Genomic DNA, 20939 nt, shown 5'->3' on the forward strand with positions numbered 1-20939 from the left:
AAAGAAACACTCTTTTTGTTACTAGCACAGAGTGGAGTATTCAGGCATTCACGATGAACTGTGTTTTGTGTAGTGGCTATGTTAAAGTACTTTTCTTTCAACTCTAATGCAATGTACAGTTTTATGTGAAATGTGTATTTGAAAATACATAACAGTAGTGACATACAGTGTTGCCAAATAGTCGATATTTTTACTTTAGGGAAAATATTTCACATTGATAATAGCATCATTCTGTTTGATAATTGCACTTAGTCCATTGACCTTCTTTTCCTTCTTTGCAATTTTAATTAGTTAGTCAATTAATTAAATTACTTTTATTTTTTTACAATCCAGTCATTGCTCTCCTCTCAGTTTGCCCTCCCATAATTTTTCATCCCATTCCTCCTCCCTGTCTCCAAGAGGATGCCCCCTCCCCACCGTCAGGCCTCACCACTCCCTGGGGCCTCAAGTCTCTAGAGGGTTAGGTGCATCTTCTTCACTGAGGCCAGGCCAGCCAGTCCTCTGCTATATATGTGTTGTGGAGCCTCAGATCAGTTCGTATATGTTGCTTGGTTGGTAGTTCAACGTCTGAGAGATCTTAGGGGTCAGGATTAGTTGAAACTGCTGGTCTTCCTATGGGGCCACCCTCTTCATCTTCTTCCAGCCTTTCCCTAGTTCAACCACAGGGGTCTTAGACTTCAGTCCAATGCTTGGGTCTTAGTTTCTGTGTCTGACTCAGTCAGTTGCTTGTTGGGCTTCTTGGAGGACAGCCATGCTAGGCTATAAGCACACCATAGCATCAGTTAATAGTATCAGGCCTTGGAGCCCAAATGAGGATGCTTCTTCAATCCCATTCAGGAGGGAGAAGAAAACAATCACAGGAGGCAAAGGAAGGGAGGGACCTGGGTGCAAGAGGGGAGAGGAGGGGAAAATGGGAACATGACCAGGTTTAAGGGAGAAGGAGACAGGAGAGAAGGCCTGAGGGCCAGAAGAATGAATGGAAATATGCAACCCACTGGTGGTGGTGGTGGTGGTGGTGGTGGGTGCTCTCTAGAAAGTATAAGAGATCTCGGAGGTGAGAAACTCTCAGGACTCAAAGGGCGGAACATTAGATGAAATGCCAAACAGTGGGGAAAGGGAACTTGTAGAGTCCACCTCCAGTAGAAAGACAGGACATCAAGTGGAGGAATGGGGTTGCCATCCCACAGTCAAAAACTCTGATCCAGAATTATTCCTGTCTAAAGGAACTACAGGGACAAAAATGGAAAAGAGACAGAAGGAAAGGAGGTCCAGTGATAGGCCCAACTTGGGATCTATTGGCTTTCTTAGTCCGAAGGCTGTGTTTTCAATGCCAACTTCAACAGCTGCTCACAGATGAAAGCTCAAGTTTTCTTCCAGCCTTCTTCTCTTTACTCTTTAATAAATGGAAAACCACAATCATGAGTAGGGATGAGCCATAGGAGCAGCAAGGCAAGCAAGGTGTTGAGAAGAAAGAAGAGGAGAGGAAGGGAGGGGAGGAGAGGGGAGGGGAGGGAAAGAGGAGAGGAAGGATATCTGGGAGTAACTTCAAATCCCTCCCTTTTGCATTTATGTATAGTAAATGATACTCAACTATGATATAATGGCCCTGCTACAGGTTTCTTTACTATCATTATCTTGGAATATATCATTCTTCATATAACAGTTATTACTGGAAAGCTGTTGGGTTAGCTGGCAGCATCCTGGGTACCTCTTGTTCACCAAGTTCCCTGGTTGTACCAAGAAGGTACAACCAATTCTTCCTAAGCTGGTTAGTACATGGACAGGCTTGTTAATTTTACTGACTCTCAGTTTCATAACTACCCTTTCCTTCCCTTTCCCATTTTCTATCATCTTTACCATTCCAATAAATGCATTCAGTATCTCTTGCTATACAGCTGTGATAGTTTATGACCTGGTCCATCTTCCTTCATCTAGTCTATTCATTCTTCTCACTCTTTTTATGACTGCTCTATCCTGCCCAAATAGCTATCAATGTGTAATACTGTACTGTACTGTACTGTACTGAGATCCTCCTTTGAATTCTTTAGTTTTTGCTTTTCATACCATGAGGCAATTCATCTAATTACCATAAAACACAAAACCTTAGTGATCTGGATCATATACCCTTACCTTACCCACACATAGCATGACTTTGCATTGACTCTGTTTACTCCTCAAATGCATGGACTTCATGTTTGTATATCTTATATAGTTGTGTATTATTCAAAAGCAAGAAGCTATTCTAAGCACTGCATCATTGGCTGGCTCTGTCATCAGGCAAACATCATGGAGTATGCTTGGGACACATCTTGCTGGGTTATGCCACTCACTCAGCCAACTTCTTGGTACAACCAGGGAACTTGATGAACATGAGGTACCCAGGATGCTGCCAGCTAACCCAGCAGCTTTCCAGTAATAATTGTTATATGAAGAATGATATATTCCAAGATAATGATAGTAAAGAAACCTGTAGCAGGGCCATTATATCATAGTTGAGTATCATTTACTATACATAAATGCAGTGTACTTTTTATCTGACTGGCTGCCCAAATTTGTTTTTACCAACATCACCACAAACACACAATGTGCTGCACTGCAGTGCTGGGGCAAGTATGATGTCAAAATGTGATAAAACATTTTTAGCTCCATTATAAGGTTATGAGACCATAGTGTTATAAGTAGTTCATCACTAAGTAAAATATCATCATATGGCATGTGACCATACTGTCTCCCACTTCACAAATGTTCTTCCATCTGCCTGGAAAGCCTTCTGCTGGACTTAAGCCTTCTACCTCTGAAAGTGAGCCCAGCGGCCATTCATTTTCAGCTCATTCTTATTCAGCATTTCCTATGCATCCAGCATTTTACCAGTGCTGAGGATGCGAAAGTAAATCTACATAGACCTAGAACCTGCAAATCTCCAAAACTCTTCACTGTTGACTCAGGGCTACTGCTTCAGTAGCAAATATCCCAAATCCAGGCCCAGGCAATTCAAGGAAGCTGCTATTATGATCGCTCAACTGTTATGAACTTACAGTCTAGGAAGAGACATCCCTTAACACAAGAAATGGATGATGGAAGAAGTTTTCTTTTGGAACACCGACAACAGTCACTGTAAACCTCTTAAACTTCTTTTATACTTGTGTAATTTTAGAATAAGTTGCAAGTGAACCTGGGAGAAACTGTGGTTCAAAATGGTGAATCCAAATCTTAACATTAATGGGGACAGCCAGGGCAGTGTTTGGAGATTTTAGAGAGCCAAGTGGAAGGAATTCAGTGAGTAAGGAATGAACCTTTGTCTTCCTGCAATGCTAGTGAGCTCCAAAATTGCATCTGTTCCTATGAATTGTCTTATAGGGGGAAATGATCCCAGAACAGTTTTAAGTGAAGCATGCAGAGATGCAGGTAGTAAAAGATTTGTTAGTCTCTCACACTGTAACATCTCATCATTTTCACTTGAAAAAGAATGGGGTCAATGAAGGTACTTAAAATCTTGGGATCTTAAGAGAGTTAAATTTCTTTAATGCATGTTACACGCTAGGAAAGATGCCTGGCTCTTGCAATACTTTGTAGGTATTATCTTAGAACATCAGCACCTCTACTTTCCATTGCTCGTATTCACTTTATGGATCCTGGCCAGAAATATGTAGAAGCTAACAAAAGACAGCAGAGATGGCTCTGTTTCAGCTGATTCTAATATTACTAGATTGGTAGAACTTCTGGAATACTGGTTGAATAGAGGTTTGATTTCTAGGTTCATTAGTTTTCCCCAACCCATACTAGAAAACAGAACAATTAAACTTTCAAATGTTGGCCTCAATTCACAAAGATATCCATGCTGATAAAAACATGTGGTTTGCAGGATTCGATTTTTTTCGAAGATGGGTCATGGCATATCCTAATAACAAAATCCATTTTAAAAATCATTGTTATGCAATCTCTTTCATATTAATAACAAAATAAATTTTGGTAAGCAAATTATATTTCTTACTTTAAGCAAATGTCATTTGGCTGGAAATTAATGGTGAACTGAAAATCTTTACACAGATTTAAATTAGCCCTAATAAAGAAAGAGCAAAAACAATCCCGTCTTTTGCTACAAGACTTAAACACAGTCTGATATTTATATTCTGGAATAGGAACACAGTCGTGTCCTTTATAAAGGTGGCTGAATTAAACAGGGAAAATAATGAAATCAAGTATATGCATTGTCATGATTCTGGCTCACTTTTAAAATACTAGTTATTTTGAGTTAATGCAGATATGTAGGAATAAATACACCCAGGGCTCAGGCATCAAATTTCGAGCAGATGGGCAGAGGAGTCTGTGTGAGTTCATCAGTGTGAGTTCTAAAGCCTGCTGAATGATGCTGCTCAGGGGTAGTGGTACACAGAACAGCAGCACCTTCCAAACATATGGAGTTTAGGAGGGGCAGGTGATATTGGGACTTGTTATAACTGAGTCTTCATGTCAGTTGCTTTGATGACAGACAATAGGCTAAATCCTAAGAATGATTGGTCGGAGCAATGATTCAGCAGGAAGGGAAGGTAGAAAGATAATGAAGGTCTCGAAGATTTTTTTTATATATATAGAAAAGGTCAAAGGTCAACTACTGATAAATCACAAGCCTCTAGAATCTTGATTTTACTGTACTGGGATTTGGGACCACTGACTACAGGGGGGTGGGTGGCTGGAGATGTGAGTAGAATCTACAGCAAGAGAACCATGAGATGGGCAGTCACTGCATGAGGCTAGCCATGGAGGAGGCGAGACTGGGGGTGAGGGGTGTGGGGGGCAGATAGTAGCCAGCAGTAGCATGGGATGGTGCCTTTTTTTTACATTTCCCAAAAACAGAGGCCAGATAGCTATATCTATGGCCTTCTGCCAATCACCTTTGCAGAAGTCCCAGGACATTCAGAAAACAGCCCTAGATTTCATGAGTAAAACTATACCCGGGAGATGGAGCAATGGCTTGGTGGATAGTATTTGCTGTGCAAGCAGGAGAACCTCAGTTTAATTCCCAGAACACGTGCAAAATCCAGAGAAAGCCTCACTCTTCTGTAACCATAGCAGTAGGGAAGTGAAGACAGGTATATCTAGGGCTCTCGCTGGCCAGCCAGTGGAGTTAAACAAGCTCCAGACTCAGGGAGAGAAAAATAAGGCAGAGAGTGATAGAGGAAGACACCCAAGGCCAAAGGGTACTCTGAACACACACACACACACACACACACACACACACACACACACACAATCTACATTCCACACTGCAAATTCCAACACAAAATTTCCTAACCTATTTTACATATTCCCACCAGTAATAAAAATAAAAATAAAAATAAAAAAGGAAATCTCTATGGAGATGTGTGTGTGTGTGTGTGTGTGTGTGTGTGTGTGTGTGTGTGTGTGTGTGTATCTTTGTGAATAAACAGCAGAGGCTGGATCTAACAAGTCTCGTTTAACAGTTAAAATAATCAGTGCCTCTCTGGACTACCATGCCTACAATCTTTTACCACCACCTGTGAAACAGCTAAGCATCTGCTTAATGGATTTACAATAGAAATAATGGCAGATTGAGACTAAGTCATTCAAGTGTCCCAAAGAGAAATTTAATATGACTTCCTTTGCAACTATAGTCTGTAGAGTGATGTTAATGAAGAAGTGTGGCTTGTAGGAATTCCATGGTATTCCTTCTTTCTATCTCAAACACCAATCTGATTGTGTCATTTTCCTGCATAAACCCTTCCATGGTCAGCCTATGTGATGCAAAAGGGTAAATAAATATTCTTAAATGTTCCCCCCAAAAGTGGAAGAAGATGGTGACAGTGGGAGCTTGATCCCTCCTGCTGCCTCTTTATTCATGTCTGGCACCTTTGTTGTTGTTTGTTGTTTTTGTTTTGTTTTGTTTATTTTGTTTTCTATCTCCAAATAACCAAGTTTTACATCTCAGAGCCAGTCTTCATGCCCTAGCCAGTTCGGGGCAGCATTACCAGTGAACAGCCTAGAATGTCTTCCTTTACAGATTCCTCATGGTTGTGATCATTTGGTGCTTGTTTCTTCAATACATGTCATCCTGATAGAGTGTTAGCTTACAGAAAGATGAGTTGAGCATATCTTTCATGAGCAATTGTATGAATACTGATGGATGTGACAGGCAGGATGAAGGCTGGGGAAATATCCTGGTGTCCAGGAGCAAAAAAATCAAGTTGAGTGGCATGGAAAAACCCATGGAAAACTGAATGATGGGTGTCTCCCTTGTTTTATGCAGAAGGAAACAGACAGTGGGCCTTTCTGAGGAAAATTTCATTGTCTACCATTGATTTCAGTTTGCCCTTGATATTAAAGTATGAACAACTTTGACACTTTTACTTTCCAGGTATCTCTTTGTGCTGTTTAGTTTTGTGTGAACTTGATACAAGCTAGAGACATTTTAGAAGAAGGTATCTCAGTTGAGGAAATACTTCCATTATCTGGGCATGTGGGCAAGCTCATAGTGATTTTCTTTATTGTTGATTGACATGAAAGGGCCCTGTGCACTGTGGGTGGTGTCTCCCCTGGGCTGGTGGTCCTGGGCTCCATAATAAAACAGGTTGAACAAACCAGGAAGAGCAAGCCAATAAGAAGCATTCCTCCATGGCCTCTGCATCAGCTCCTGCCTGTTTGAGCTCCTGTTCTGACATCCCTAAGAGGCAGAGTACTACCTGGAAATAACATATAAAATGTAAGATGACAGAAACCTGGAAGAAAGGGTTCTTTTGCTCATGGTATTTTATCAGGGCAATTGAAACCCTAGGAAAGTATTCATAAGTTTCTCAAAGTAAGTTGTCTCAATAAATAATAATATCTTCTAATCTAAAAGTCAAGGACTCTTAGAACACACTATAGATAGCCCAGTATTCATCTGAATATGATTATATGATTTTAAAGTTTTTCAAAAAGGAGAAAGAAGAATGATAGGATGGAACAAAGGTAAATTATGGTAGTTCACAAAAGATGCTGACAAAGAATAAATGCTACAGTTAGAGTGCATCTGTGTGGAACAACTATCCTCCTGTTGTTTAATTTATAACTTAAAAAGTATTTCTTTGCATGTGTATGTATGTGTGCATGTCCATGAGGGTGCGTGTGTGCAGCACATGTGTCTGGATGTACATTTCTGGAGGGAAGCAAAGGGTGACAGACCCTCTGGAGCTGGAGTTACAGGCTGTTGTGAGCCACCAGAGGTAGGTGCTTGGGGCCAAACTCTGATCCTCTGCAAGAGAAGCAAGAGCTCTCAACTACTCTCTTCACCCCAAATTTGAAAACTTTATCTAGAATGAAAGTGCAATATTAAAGGGATTTAAAATCATACTGGTTTATTCATGAGTCCCAATGTAAAGTTAAATTACAAGGGTGAAAGAGACATTCTTAAAATTCCAGCTTAGAACATGCTGTGCCTGAGTCAATGGATGGTAATGCAGTTTTCCTATCTATATTACTAATAATAAGATAGACATTAATGAAATTAACAAACTAGCAAGTCCACTATGGCTTACTGCTAATTCTTGAATGTGAACTCTGTAATAAATTCATTTAGGAAAATGATTTGAGTCATTTAAACATTATTAAACCATGACAAACTGAAAATGTATTTTTCTCCCTGTGGGCTCAGGTGCAGGGGAGCAATGCTGTTATTTTGTAGGTTAGCATTTACACTGGCAGCCTGATTTATTACAGTGGTGAGTGTTTTCTGTCACCACCCAGAAAGGAGAATTAGATCAAAAAAATGTGTCCACCAACCTATGGAAAAACTAGTACTTAATATACACTTCATCCCTACTCATCAGTCAGAAAAATGCTGTCTTTTAATCATGTTGAAGCATAATTCAAAACTCTTCCTTTTCTTGCCCTATCCCTGCCTTGCCTATCCTTGTCCTGATATGTGATCCTTGCCTGAGTGAGTTGGCAAAGTAAAGGCTGAGAAACCTCCACTATAAGCTTTTTCTTCTTGGACTGACCCACACTCAGCCTTGCCTTGGCTCAAGTCTATAATTTTAATTATCTGGACTGTTATCAAAGCTAAAATCTGGTCTCATGCCCCTTGGAACCTTCTTCTAACCAACCATATCTATAGACATTTTCCAAAATGATATCACATAGCTACTGGAAATATTTTATGTTATGAAACAAACAAACAAACAAACAAAAAACTCTTAAGTATGGTGAGTATTGTACTATAAATCTGGCTCTTCTTCAAAAAGGTTTGAGAAAATTATATGTGTCCCAACAACCCTTAAAGAGGAACACGAATGAACTGATTAAAATTTGGGTCAAAACACACACTTTAGACTCAAGTTTCTGTCTTTCAGGCTGATTCATCATTTCACACACAAATGCTCTAAGAATCAATAAAAGCTTCCAGGTTGAGTCTGTAAGGAATCATAACATATTTTCTCCTCTTAAGAATGTAATCATTTAGAGAAATTAGTCTAAAACCAGTTCTCTTTTCTAGTTATTGTCTGTATTTACGGCTCCCCTGAAGTGCCTGACAGATATATTTATTTAATCTTTGCTGTATTCTTGTCTGTAGAGTCAAATTAAAGGGGGAGTAGTGGACAGCTGGACAGCTGTCTGGGACATCAGTTCATAAAGCACATTACACCATCTCTGAAATAAAGTATTAAGCACGCCACTCGTTAACTCAGCTTTCCACGGGAGACTACTAACATAATTGGCAGAAGGAGGCAACATGCTCAAGTGGAAATTGGAAAAACACTTTTTCCTGGTGCTGAACTTCTCAGTTGAGTTGTTCTGCAAAGAATAATTGCAAATTGCATGCTGCAATTACAGACTCCTCCAGCAACCTTGAGACAAGCCAGCTGACACTCAGGCAACATGCTAGTACTGATGTACGGCCAAACACTCAGTTGTTTTCTCACCAGAAAATGGACACTACACTTTATTAGCTACATTTCAACTTGTAGAATGTAAGTCCAACATACGTGATAATTGTACTTTTATATAAAATGTTAGCGAGAACAAGAATGGGGAAAGGATAGGAGGTGATTTATCAACCCCAAAACAATGGAACCTGAAATTGGGGTTATGCTCTGAACAAAATATCAATCATGTACCACAAACAATATATACCCCATTGTGACTCTTCTCTTCCTGGTTATGGGTAATAAACACTAATTACTTAAGAGGGATAGGATGAATCAATGCTGAAAACCAAACAATTCAAAAAAAGATTTAAAATGACTTGAAAAAAGGCTTTATCAGTAAAAAAATCCACTTATTTCTATCCTGAGTGTTAAAGTTTTATGAACATAAAATTGAAAGGCTGACCTTGTATTTTTAGAGTGATATGTCTACCTTTCTCATGCCAGCATAGTATCTGATATAAGTAATGTAAGATTGTCTATGTTATTCCTGATACAACAGATCTTAAGAAGCTAAGAGATAATGCTATTTATACCTGATTCTTGGAATTGAGAAATATCTCATAGCTGAAAACTATTATGCCGGGGCCTAGCAAACACAGAAGTGGATGCTCACAGTCAGCTATTGGATGGATCACAGGGCTCCCAATGGAGGAGCTAGAGAAAGTACCCAAGAAGTTAAAGGGATCTGCAACCCTATAGGTGGAACAACATTATGAACTAACCAGTACCCCGGAGCTCTTGACTCTAGCTGCATATGTATCAAAAGATGGCCTAGTTGGCCATCACTGGAAAGAGAGGCCCATTGGACACACAAAGTTTATATGCCCCAGTACAGGAGAACGCCAGGGCCAAAAAATGGGAATGGGTGGGTAGGAGAGTGGGGGGGAGGGTATGGGGGACTTTTGGGATAGCATTGAAAATGTAATTGAGGAAAATACTTAATTAAAAATATTAAAAATTAAAAAAAGAAAACATAAGATAGCTGAAAACTGCCAAGTCTCCTTTCATTCATATTGATATGAATATCTAACAAAATATAGAGGCAACACAACATATGGCTATTAATAGTATTTAAGGTTCTATGTATTTCTTTGAAAACTTATTAAGGGTATTCAATAACTACTTTTAACCAATCACACTTATAAAGCAAAACTGAGGTTCTATTTTAGAGAGTTTATGGATCATTGAATCCCAAGTACAACTCCATAACTTAGAGACAAAGCCCATATTAACACTGCAGTAGTATCGAGTCTATACAAATGTAAGTTGAGAATCTGACCGTGTAACTCGCCACAAAATGACAGTGGACACATCAACACTGTCAACACCAGAATACACACCTTCAGCTACAAATAAAAAAAAAAAAAAGTCTGCTTTGTAGGGTCATGTAGAGCTAGAAAAAGATCGATCAGTTTTAATGGGAACCTACCTATCAGCTTCATGTTCTCAGTTGTTCTCATGAAAAAATGACAACTTGGGAAAAGATTCGTGGTACTATGAATAATTCTAAGTAGAATTAGAAGTTAGAATTCTATTGAATATAATATTAATCATTCCAATATCAAGGGCTTCTCTCAGTAGAAATGACATTTTTTTCTGCCATGATATTTTCTTTATTGATAATGTTCATCTGAATATCTGAACTGAAAGACCAGTTATTCTTTATAGCATGGGCATACGAGACCAGGGTTGTAAGAGAGTAACCTAATGTAGGTCTGTCCATGCCGGATAGGAAGTCATCTCATGTCTTAAATGATGTGTACACAGCAGAGCATGAACTGCCCTGTAGATGAGCTCTGCCTTTGTTTCACATCGAGTTTGGACCAAGCACTACATATGAGAACAGTCAATCTTATAAGTCAAAATCTTTTGTTACAGACTCCAAGGTGTAAAACTGTCTTAGATGGTAGCCTAGAGTATAGGAAATATCATGCATATATATTCAATATAATATTATATATATATATATATTATATTATATTGAAGAGGTCTATGTAGCCCCATTGACCAGCAACTCAAAAAAGAAGTAACCTGTGATTGATACTGGGAGTTTTCTTTGCTAGCATGAGGTGTCTTGTTGAGGTATTTTCTGCTCATTGTAGCGTTAGTCCTTTAAACCTCTTGTTTTGTGTGTGTGTGTGTGTGCGTTTGTGTGTGTGCACATGCATATATAGGTGCATGTACATGTATGTGTATGTGTGTATGTTTTAGGAAGCTTCTGTAGTAATAGATTGTGACATGATTTTGTTGGGAGCATAATAAATTATTGGAATTTAGTGAGTCTTCAGCAGATTTGCCTAGAATAAAAAAGATTTCTTTTGGCACTAAGTATTTTTTTTTAATGATTATAGGTTTACTTCTTTCCCTTTTTCAAGAGTGGGGTCATGTGCCATGGTACATGCCTTTGAATTTAGCAGCTAGTTCCTTGACCTCTTGAGCCATTTCACTTGCCCAAGACAAAAAAAAAAAAAAAAAAAACCAAAAAACTAAAATGTCTTAAGTACTGTTTATACAACTTGGTGCAAAGAAATTAGAAATTTCTCTAGAAAAATGTAGTTTTACATAAAGAAAAAATAAAAAAGTAGGCCAAGTACTAAAGGTCTCAAAGTTTACTCAAGGCCACTTCCTGCGCCAAAGCTTTCAGATTCAATATTCCTCTTGAGGTAAATGAAATTTCTAGAACAAGGAGTCGGGGAATACTGAGGATATGAAGGCTGTTCTGATATATATCACATGTCACACACTGTACCGGAAGGATTTCGGCAAATCTGTCACGGCATCTTGAACACATTCCTCAAATGGTAAAGAAATTCTCTGTAACAAGCTCCAGGGAAGCAACATAGCGCAGTGTAGCCTTTTTGAGTGAATCTTGGGTGCAGAGATAGACGGGGCAGTTATGGAGATGAGCTAAGGTGAGCAGTGAGGCAGATGCACCTGGGGCACCAACTGTCATCCTGAAAAATAAAATAAGAAAATACAGCTATTGCTCTGAAGACTTTGAAGCTTGTAATTTTAAAAAAGAAATACACGAAGATTCTTACTTGTAGGGAACAAAATGATCATGCTTGCTAATCAAATAAAAATAATGTGTAGGTTCTGTTTGAAAGCAGCAATTAGCTGGTTCCTGGTGATAGCATATCACCCCATAAGTCATGTCCACTGCCCTGGTGGAATACTAACTTCAAATAAGTAGATGCCATCTACCCTTTCTCAGATTAGATGTTTGAAAGCACATAAATTAGGCCACCTTCTGAACCTCCCTGCACCCTGGTCCAGTTCTCTGTAGATTACATTTTTAATGATAGCTGGAGTTTTTATTCTTATGCCTCAAGTATGTTGACAGAGGCTGTATTGTCAAAGCATCAGTAAGAAAGGCTGAGATTTGGATTTTTTTTTTCATTCTCTCACACTGTAAGGTCATGTTTAGTGTCTGTGTGCTTTCATGATTAAAGAATAAAGCAGAAATCCTGTTTTCAGTTTCTTTTCTTATTTCCTCACTACTGGAGATGGAATATTCTTTTTCTACTGGAAAACTCATAAATGTCACTTTTGAGTTGCAAAAACTATCTAGGCTAATGTACCTTCTTGTTCAGTTATGAGGAATACTGGATGGCTGCATGCATCCTGACCTCTTCAGATGACTTAATGTGAGACAGACTCTGTATCAAGCAATTAAATCCCTGAGCAGGAGACAACAGAGAAGCAAAGTAAATGAAAAAAGCCAGGTCAGTATTAACCATGCTAAAAAGTGTGTGTGTGTGTGTGTGTGTGTGTGTGTGTGTGTGTGTGTGATATTTAGATGTGTATGGGAGTGTCAAGCATACATGCTACTGTGAAACTATGGAAATCAGAGGACCTACCTTAGGTATCTGTTGTTTGAGACTGAGTCACTTTGTGTGCTTCACTTCATCAGCAAGGCTAGCTGACCTGTGAGCTTCCAGAAATTTCCCTTGCTCTGTGCCACATCTCATCAGAGGAGTCTATGCTAAGCAGCCATCTTTACATGAATTCTAGGGATTCAAACCCAGGTTCTCACACTCACATTGGAAGTCTTCATCCACTGGGCTGTCTCTTCAGTCCCTTAAAAAGAATTCTATTCTGCTATTACAGTTGTGGTGGTGACAGTTCTCCCTTCCACTAGGAGTATTGTATGCATTCCCCTCAATTCTCCTTGGAGCCGGGTGAACTAGCCACTGCCTTGCCCAGTTTCTGATGAGCAACCTGAGCATATTAAAGTAATAACTGTGATGTGCATGGAGGGAGACTTTACCACCAGCTGGTCTGATTTCATATTCAGTCACTGAATTACCAAGCTTCCCAGATTTCTCAGCCAGCCTCTGTGGTTAAAGCAGCAGTCACCTTAATGCCATACAACGCAGAATTCTTAGGCAACAAACTGCCATGCAAGGTTTTTTTTTTTGTTTGTTCTAAAATAGGGGAAAGCATTTCCTCTAACCTCTCGTATGGGCTAAGGTTATTCCAGACATGTGGTCCAAATGTCTCTTTCCATTCATGGTTCATTATCTCATGGATAATCGCTGACATCTTTCAATGGACCAAGAGGCTCTCAGAAGTCTGGGTCTAACAAAGGACTGATAGGAAATTCTAACCTTGGCTTTTTTTTGGGGGGGGAATCCTCCAAAGGTGAAGTCCACTTACCTTCTAGTAAAGTTTGTTCCAACTTCGAATCGCTCAGGGTAATGGGCTACAAGGAACTTTATTTTCATTTAGCTGCTCCTATGGCATGCAGAATATCCTTAATCATCCGACCAATCCTCTTTAAAAGATGAAGTTTCCCCTCTGAAATATAAGTGAATGTGAAGCCACACAAGGATTGTCTTGAGTATTATGTAAGTAGGTCCCTCAAAATACCCTACTGATAGGTAAGAAAACAACTTTTGAGAAGAAATATTTTATATCACATGGTCTTAAATTGGTGAAACTGTCCAGCTAGAAGATTTCATTTAACACACACACACACACACACACACACACACACACACACATACATACATATACACATACATATACATACACACGCAGAGAAAGATATACACACATAGATACACATACTTTGGTTTCTTTTGGCTTTTACAATAGGAAAATCTGTCTGTCTTTTATCCACATATTTTTTCTCCCTCATTTTAATTAGTTCTTTGAGAATTTCATGCAATGTATGTTGATTACAGTCATGTGCTGACTTCTCTTGGATCAACTTCCTGTCCACACCAACCTAACTTTGTGTCCTCATCTTTTAAAATCCCACTGAATCCAATTTGGGCTGTTCATATACTTTTGGATGTGTGACCATTCATCAGAGTATGGCTTATTTCACATGCCACATCCTTAAAGACAACTGAGTCTCCTTCTCCCAGAAGTTATCAATGGCTGAAAGACCCTCAGCTAGTGGGTGTGACACCAAGTACAAGATCTGCATGCAAATTTTAAATGCTCTTCAAAAATTATCATGTGTCTCTGAGCATTCATTTTTCTAAACTCAAACTTCTTTCCTTCCAGCAATCATTCCTCTTAGGGTAAGTTTAGCATTCATGTCATGTTGGTTCACTTCTCTGAAGTACTCTTGCAAATCTAAACCTCATTTTAAATTCTCTCATACACAATTTATTTCAAAAGTCCAACCATGACATTAGAATACTAGCTCTTTCCATTTGTAAAATAGCAAATAACAGTTTATCTTCCTGATAGCATAAATCAGACTTCTGTCCAAATAGCCCAAGAATGTTTTCCACTTTGAAGAATCATTCAAATGCCAACTCCCAAGTTCAGTGTCAAGTAAGGCCATGAAACTTATCTATTGTATTTAATGTATGCCTTTGCCTTTCTTCTGCATTTTGTAGTTGGTGTTAAGGATGCTCCAGTAAGGTGCCTATGGCAGATTACATCTTATCAACATCTATATAGCCTGTGGGCTGCTGTCCTCTTGATTTTTCCATTCTCAACTTCAGCATGTTATTAACTTCCAAGAGGAAGGTCTCAAAATGAACAAAGAAGCAGAATCTTTCAATGATGAAGGTCAAGGATACTTCTTTGATCCTGTCTGTGCTATTGAATTCATGCTTCCAAATCCTAGTAAAAAAATATCCACGGATTTTAAAGGCCCATTCAGTGAAACATGGTGAATATCAATAAACAAGACATTGAGAGACCAAAAAATTGAAATTTATATTGGAAATTTTCAATAACTAATTTTTGAATGGCTAAACTGTGAACATTTGCTCTATATATTATATGCTTTACTATCCTTGTTGACTGATCAGTTGATGATTGCTGATTGAGTGATGGATATTTGCTAGGTACATAATATGACATAGTGAATACTGTTTTCCTGGAACACTGGTCCCTCTAAAGAGAATGATTGTCATTCAGAACCTGGCAGGTGATACTATAGAAGACTTCAGGTTCCATACTTTAAGCTCACCACTTTGTAAAACATAAATTAAAAACATGGACTCTTTTTAAGGAGGATGAAAGAAATGAATTAAAGGTGTTAAGGACTCTGATACTGGTGGACATTTGAAATTAAATAGGTAGGTTAGCTACTAGTCTTTAAATTTTACTTTAGAACCTTATTAAAAACAACTTCTTCAAAATTCATAGTCAGTTCATCTTTCAAACCTCAGGGCTAGGTTTCCATTTTCCTTCAGATAATGACATACTTCAGGTGCAAATGCAACTGAGAATATTTTATTTTTACATTCTCAGTAACTTGTATGACTTGAAACATTCCTGGCCTTTTCCCTTCTTTTCCTAGATCCCCAAGTGATGTCACCCATGTGTAGCCACCAGGATAAGCACATATATTAAGTGGCTTATCAAGCAGGCATCTGCTGAGAAACTGTCATTGTGATTAATTAAAGTAGAGCCAAGTGTGGGAAGGAAACTTCTTGCATGCTGTCCATTGTTAAGTGACTTTTTGAGAGACTATCTTATCACAATTAAATTCCAATTTCACAGTTTACTAATTTTTTCCCCTGCAAACATGACAGCATTCACAGTGCCAAAGCAGTGTAAAGAGCTGACATACTGTTTACTGTCTGACTGCACATAAGATTCCCACATAGAAAGTAGGCAGTCCATGGATATACATGGCTTGGGGGGAAGTTAAATTGACTTGCTTGTGATTAAGCATGCAAATTTTAATGATTTTTTTCATCAGGATTTTTTTTTTTGTACAACTATGGATGCTACCATTGGTTGTTTGAACCTCCTTGAATGTGTTTGAAGGTCATTCATTTTCTGCGGGAAGGCTGGATATTATTAGGGAATTGTTATTAAAATTCATGTGTAGGGGTCCCCAAAGAAGGAATAGAACCACAAGGAAGCAGAAACCTAATGCTGGTACTTAGAAAACTTGCTGGCTTATTGTATCAAAGCATTTGCTTATATTCCAATCTGAGAAGATTTTTCAAAAGAATACACCATAATTTGTTGACTGTCAATGCTCCAAGCATTGGTGTTAAATGCAACACTCCAGCTCTGTCTCCAAATTGAGTCTTTTCTGATTTTGCAAAGACCTTTGACAATGACTACTTCCACAAAATGCCCTTGAACTTTGTTTTGATGAATGACTCTTAAAGGAGACAGTAGCATGTGTCATTACAGGATTGATTCTAAGCAGCATGTACTCACGAATCTCCAGAGTCCAGGAACTTTTATCCACCTCTTTGGAGGGCAATTTGAAGTTTAAAGTTGAGCATTTTGCTAAGAAATCTTGACCCCTGTCTTACTACTGTGCACAGATACCATGACCAAGACAAGTCTTAAAAAGACAGTATTTAATTGAGGCTGGCTTACAGGTTCAGAGGTTCAGTCAATCATTACAAAGGTAGGAACATGGCAGTATCCAGGCAGACATGGTGCAGGAAGAGCTGAGAGTTTGACATCTTCATCTGAAGGCTGCTAGCAGAATACTGACTTTCAGGCAGCTAGGATGAGAGTCTTATAACTCACACCCACAGTGACACCCTTATTCTAACAGGGCCACACCTTCTAAGCCTGCAGCTCCCTGGGATGAGCATATATAAGTTGTCATAACCACATTCTGCTTGACTGTGAACAGGGCATGTGGCCTTGCAGTTCAAAGATCATGTGGATCTTTATTGGGTTTTTATATCTACCACACTTCTCCACCCCAATTCCATCAAAGCCCACAACACTAGATAGGTGAGAAAGAAAGTTAGAGAGGAAAGTGGTCATAGAGCTCTTTTGACTACTTTGAAATCTATGGGGCATTAAGCCAGGGAGGTGCAGGTCCAATCTTTGTCATTTAGATAGCTCCAACCAACAACCAGCAATCCAGAAAACAGCAATCCAGCAACCCAGCAAATAGCAGAAGCAACAGCAGGGACTAGCCACAGAGGTGGTAGCTATAATGACCTTTTATACCTTCTTAAGATTCCCTAGAATTTCAAACATAAACTATCTTTAGCGGGCAGAATCACATCTCTGCCAGAGAATGAGACAAATCATAGTTAGCTGTTGTGAGCAACCTGAAGCAGCCACAATCCTACACCTAGGATTAAAACAACACTATCTTCACATAGCATAACTGTGTTTTTAAAGAAATCAAAATTCGTACTACAGACAGGGAGTTGGGGTAAAGGAGTGAGAACTAGCTGTAGAAAAGCTCATGAAGCAAGAAAAGTTGAATACTACAAAATCCCAGGTGAGGACCAGACTTTTGGTGGTTCCATTCTTGGAAGCATGTATTGGAGTGAAGGTCTATCATCAGAACCAGCATGCTGTGGAGTGGAAAGTAGAGTAGAGTAACTTATGAAACCACAGTTTCCCATGGCCTCCTATCTCATAATACCTGGATATTACATAGTGGCTTAGAAGGCTAGCATTTGAACCTCTGCCACTGGTGGTGAGTCAGAGAAAGATGGACAGCAAGAAGACATTTCACCCCACCAGTATGCCTTTTTACTTCTTTTCAATAATTCATCATTGGCATCCTCTGGTTGAAAGAGATGGTATTTAAACACATAGAATGTAAAGTTGATATTTGTAAAAATACACAGATTCATCACCACAAATGCTTCATACCAATCTCCCACATAAAGGAAGATATACATTCTATTGAGGCCCTCTAAACAAAACTCAGAAGATCTCATGGTAACAATGGAAAAGAGGAAACAAGGAAACTTGGCTTCTTTGGCATCAGTTATGACTCTTGTCTTATAGACAGTAACACAAGTAGTTTAAATCTGGATATAGGCTAAGAGAAAATGATGCTAGTCCTAAAGCAACAAAGAGTACAGAGTTTGCTGAGGAAATCTGGGAGTGTGGAAAATGGATTGGTTTGTCTAGAAGTGATCTGTTTACATGAAGTAATGAATCTACATTGAGTTGAAGAGGAAGAAGAGAAGACTCCTATGATGACATTGGGATGCTAAGTTAATAAACAGGGCGATATCAGGGAGGCATTGTGGATTCTAAAATAGATGTGAAATAAAAAGAGAATATATAAGGGAGATTGTTCTGCTAGGTTTGTGTGGGATGGATTGGCAGAGGGAGGGGTACTGAGGAAACCATTTGAGAAACTCAGGCAAAGGTTCTGTCTAGGAGAGTTCTTTATACTTAAACCATAAAATTCTAGAATAATAATGATCCCACTTCTTAGAATTGGGAACAAAGCACCCATGGAAGGGGTTACAGAGACAAAGTTTGGAGCTGAGATGAAAGGATGGACCATCTAGAGACTGCCACACCTGGGGATACATCCCATAATCAGCCTCCAAACGCAAACACCATTGCATACACTAGCAAGATTTTGCTGAAAGGACCCAGATATAGCTGTCTCTTGTGAGGCTATGCCGGTGCCTGGCAAACACAGAAGTGGATGCTCACAGTCAGCTATTGGATGGAATACAGGGCCCCCCAAAGGAGGATCTAGAGAAAGTACTCAAGGAGCTAAAGGGATCTTCAACCCTATAGGTGGAAGAACAATATGAACTAACCATAACTAACCCCGGAGCTCGTGTCTCTAGTTGCATATATAGCAGAAGATGGCCTAGTTGGACATCATTGGGAAGAGAGGTCCCTTGGTCTTGCAAACTTTATATGCCCCAGTACAGGGGAATACCAGGGCCAAGAAGTGGGAGTAGGTGGGTAAGAGAGCATGGAGGGGGGAAGATATGGGGGACTTTCGGGATAGCATTTGAAATGTAAATGCAGAAAATACCTAATAAAAAATTGGAAAAAAAAAAGAAAGAATGATCCAGTTTAGAGGGCTAAGAGTAACATAATTATACTGGTCCTCATTTATCCCCTGGCTCTCTTCATCTAACAACAAAAACTAATCTGTAGGGACCAAGCAATAACCTGAACAATTTAACAGAATTCTTATGTTTGGCAGATTGAAGGAAGAATTGAGACTTTGTTTGCCTACTTCTCCTTTCTCTCTTATTTAGGACCAGAGAAGATGATCAGAGACCAAGAAAAATGAATAATAGAAATGTGTCTGCTGGGAAATTTTAAAATATAATTCCCTAACTGTATCCTCAGGAGTCAACCTGAACTTCATTCTGTGTTAGAAAAATATACTGTGTGTTGCCTATATCTCACATACAATATATTCTGTTTCCACAAGTGACCACAAGTGACCTAAAGACCAGCCTCATGTAGCTATGGCAATTTTGTTTCAGGTTAATCCAAGTGAGGGGAAACCTTCAAGACCTCAGCTTCCAGGAAACAGAGTCCAAGTATGAACATGAGCTGGAGACCACAGCAATGCTCTTCACTGTGCTACTGATTTGGAGAGTGTAGCAAAAACTATTGTGTTTCAGAACTCCTGAATTGTAGGTTTTCAAAATATCCCAGTGTTTCTATATATAATTAAGACATTTGGAGTCTTCCACTAATAGAGAGTACCCACAGTCCTCTCATTGAAATGGTCATCAATATTTAGTGGACGTGAGTGTTATATAATACTGATCAGTAAAACTGAGTTGAAGTCTGTCATATTGGTAGGGGCAAAATCACTAGTATCTTTGGAGGAACATCAAGAGAAGTCAGATCCTATTTTAAAGGTGTCATCTTGTCACATAATATTTCTCTAGCAAGCAGCCTATTACCCGTAGACTTGTTAAAATAGACTCCTTGAAACCCTGGTGGAAATCAAAATTCATGAGGCCCCACTCTATCTTTCAAGTTGAAGTAATTCAGACTTTGTGAACTTTTTAAGAGACTGGTTCTCCAAAATTTATTTAATAAAATGTAGAACTTTATATTTTATTCAAACCATGGATAAATGTACAAATTCCATACGCATTTAAACAATAAATCAAACAAGCTGAGGACTCTTCCTACAGAGTTCATTCTCTCTGCACACTATCCTGTGCCCCGGGTGACCTTCCTCTCAGTATCCTTTGAGGGTGCCTGACTGTCTTTTAGTAATATCTTACACATAGTGAAAATCTGTCTTCTCCTCCTGACCATCCTTCAAACTAATATCTTCTTTAAACCCTGCTTCCCTCAGCTCCAGACCAGTAGCTTTATAATAGAGATTCATTCTAGGAAAGAGGTCTGTTTGCCATTGTTTGCATGGCTTAAGGGCAACAGGAGTGAGCTTCCAGACCATCTTGGTTAGATTCTAGAGCTCATGCCATTAAATGGGATACAATTGCAGGGCACACACCCTGTCTTTCCATCCTCTAAACTGTGCCAAAATCCAGACACACTACAAAAAAAAAAAGTGTTCACTCAATAAAGGAATAAAAGAAAGTAGTCTTCAGCCTGCGTTCACGCCATAATTGCTGCCTACCCTCAAGTGATCATGAAATAGTCATCAATTTTAAGGCTGTAATGATCAATGTCCCTTCCCTCATATTAACTCCTAGGGGGACATAAATGCAAAAGGATATCTGTAACTTGAAGAACCTTATATAATCCTGAAAAAGCTCTTCTAGCATCTGCTAATCTATGCCCCTTGTTTACCACCTCATTCCCCAGAGCAGCAGCTGTCTACCTTGCATACCCTGCCGTTACTGTTCATAT

At 39.1% G+C, this 20939-nt stretch overlaps 1 long non-coding RNA gene across 1 annotated transcript; it reads right to left on the reverse strand.

The window, feature by feature from the left end:
* Positions 1-1269: 1269 nt before the first annotated feature.
* On the reverse strand, positions 1270-13793 carry Gm34933. Its single transcript, XR_377949.3, has 3 exons — positions 13581-13793; positions 11671-11875; positions 1270-1393 (listed from the first exon to the last, which is right to left on the reverse strand). It is a non-coding gene; the product is annotated as a predicted gene, 34933 (long non-coding RNA).
* Between the last annotated feature and the right edge of the window lie 7146 nt (positions 13794-20939).

The sequence above is a fragment of the Mus musculus genome, chromosome 6, assembly GCF_000001635.26.
Source record: "Mus musculus strain C57BL/6J chromosome 6, GRCm38.p6 C57BL/6J".
Classification (NCBI taxonomy): Eukaryota; Metazoa; Chordata; class Mammalia; order Rodentia; family Muridae; genus Mus; species Mus musculus.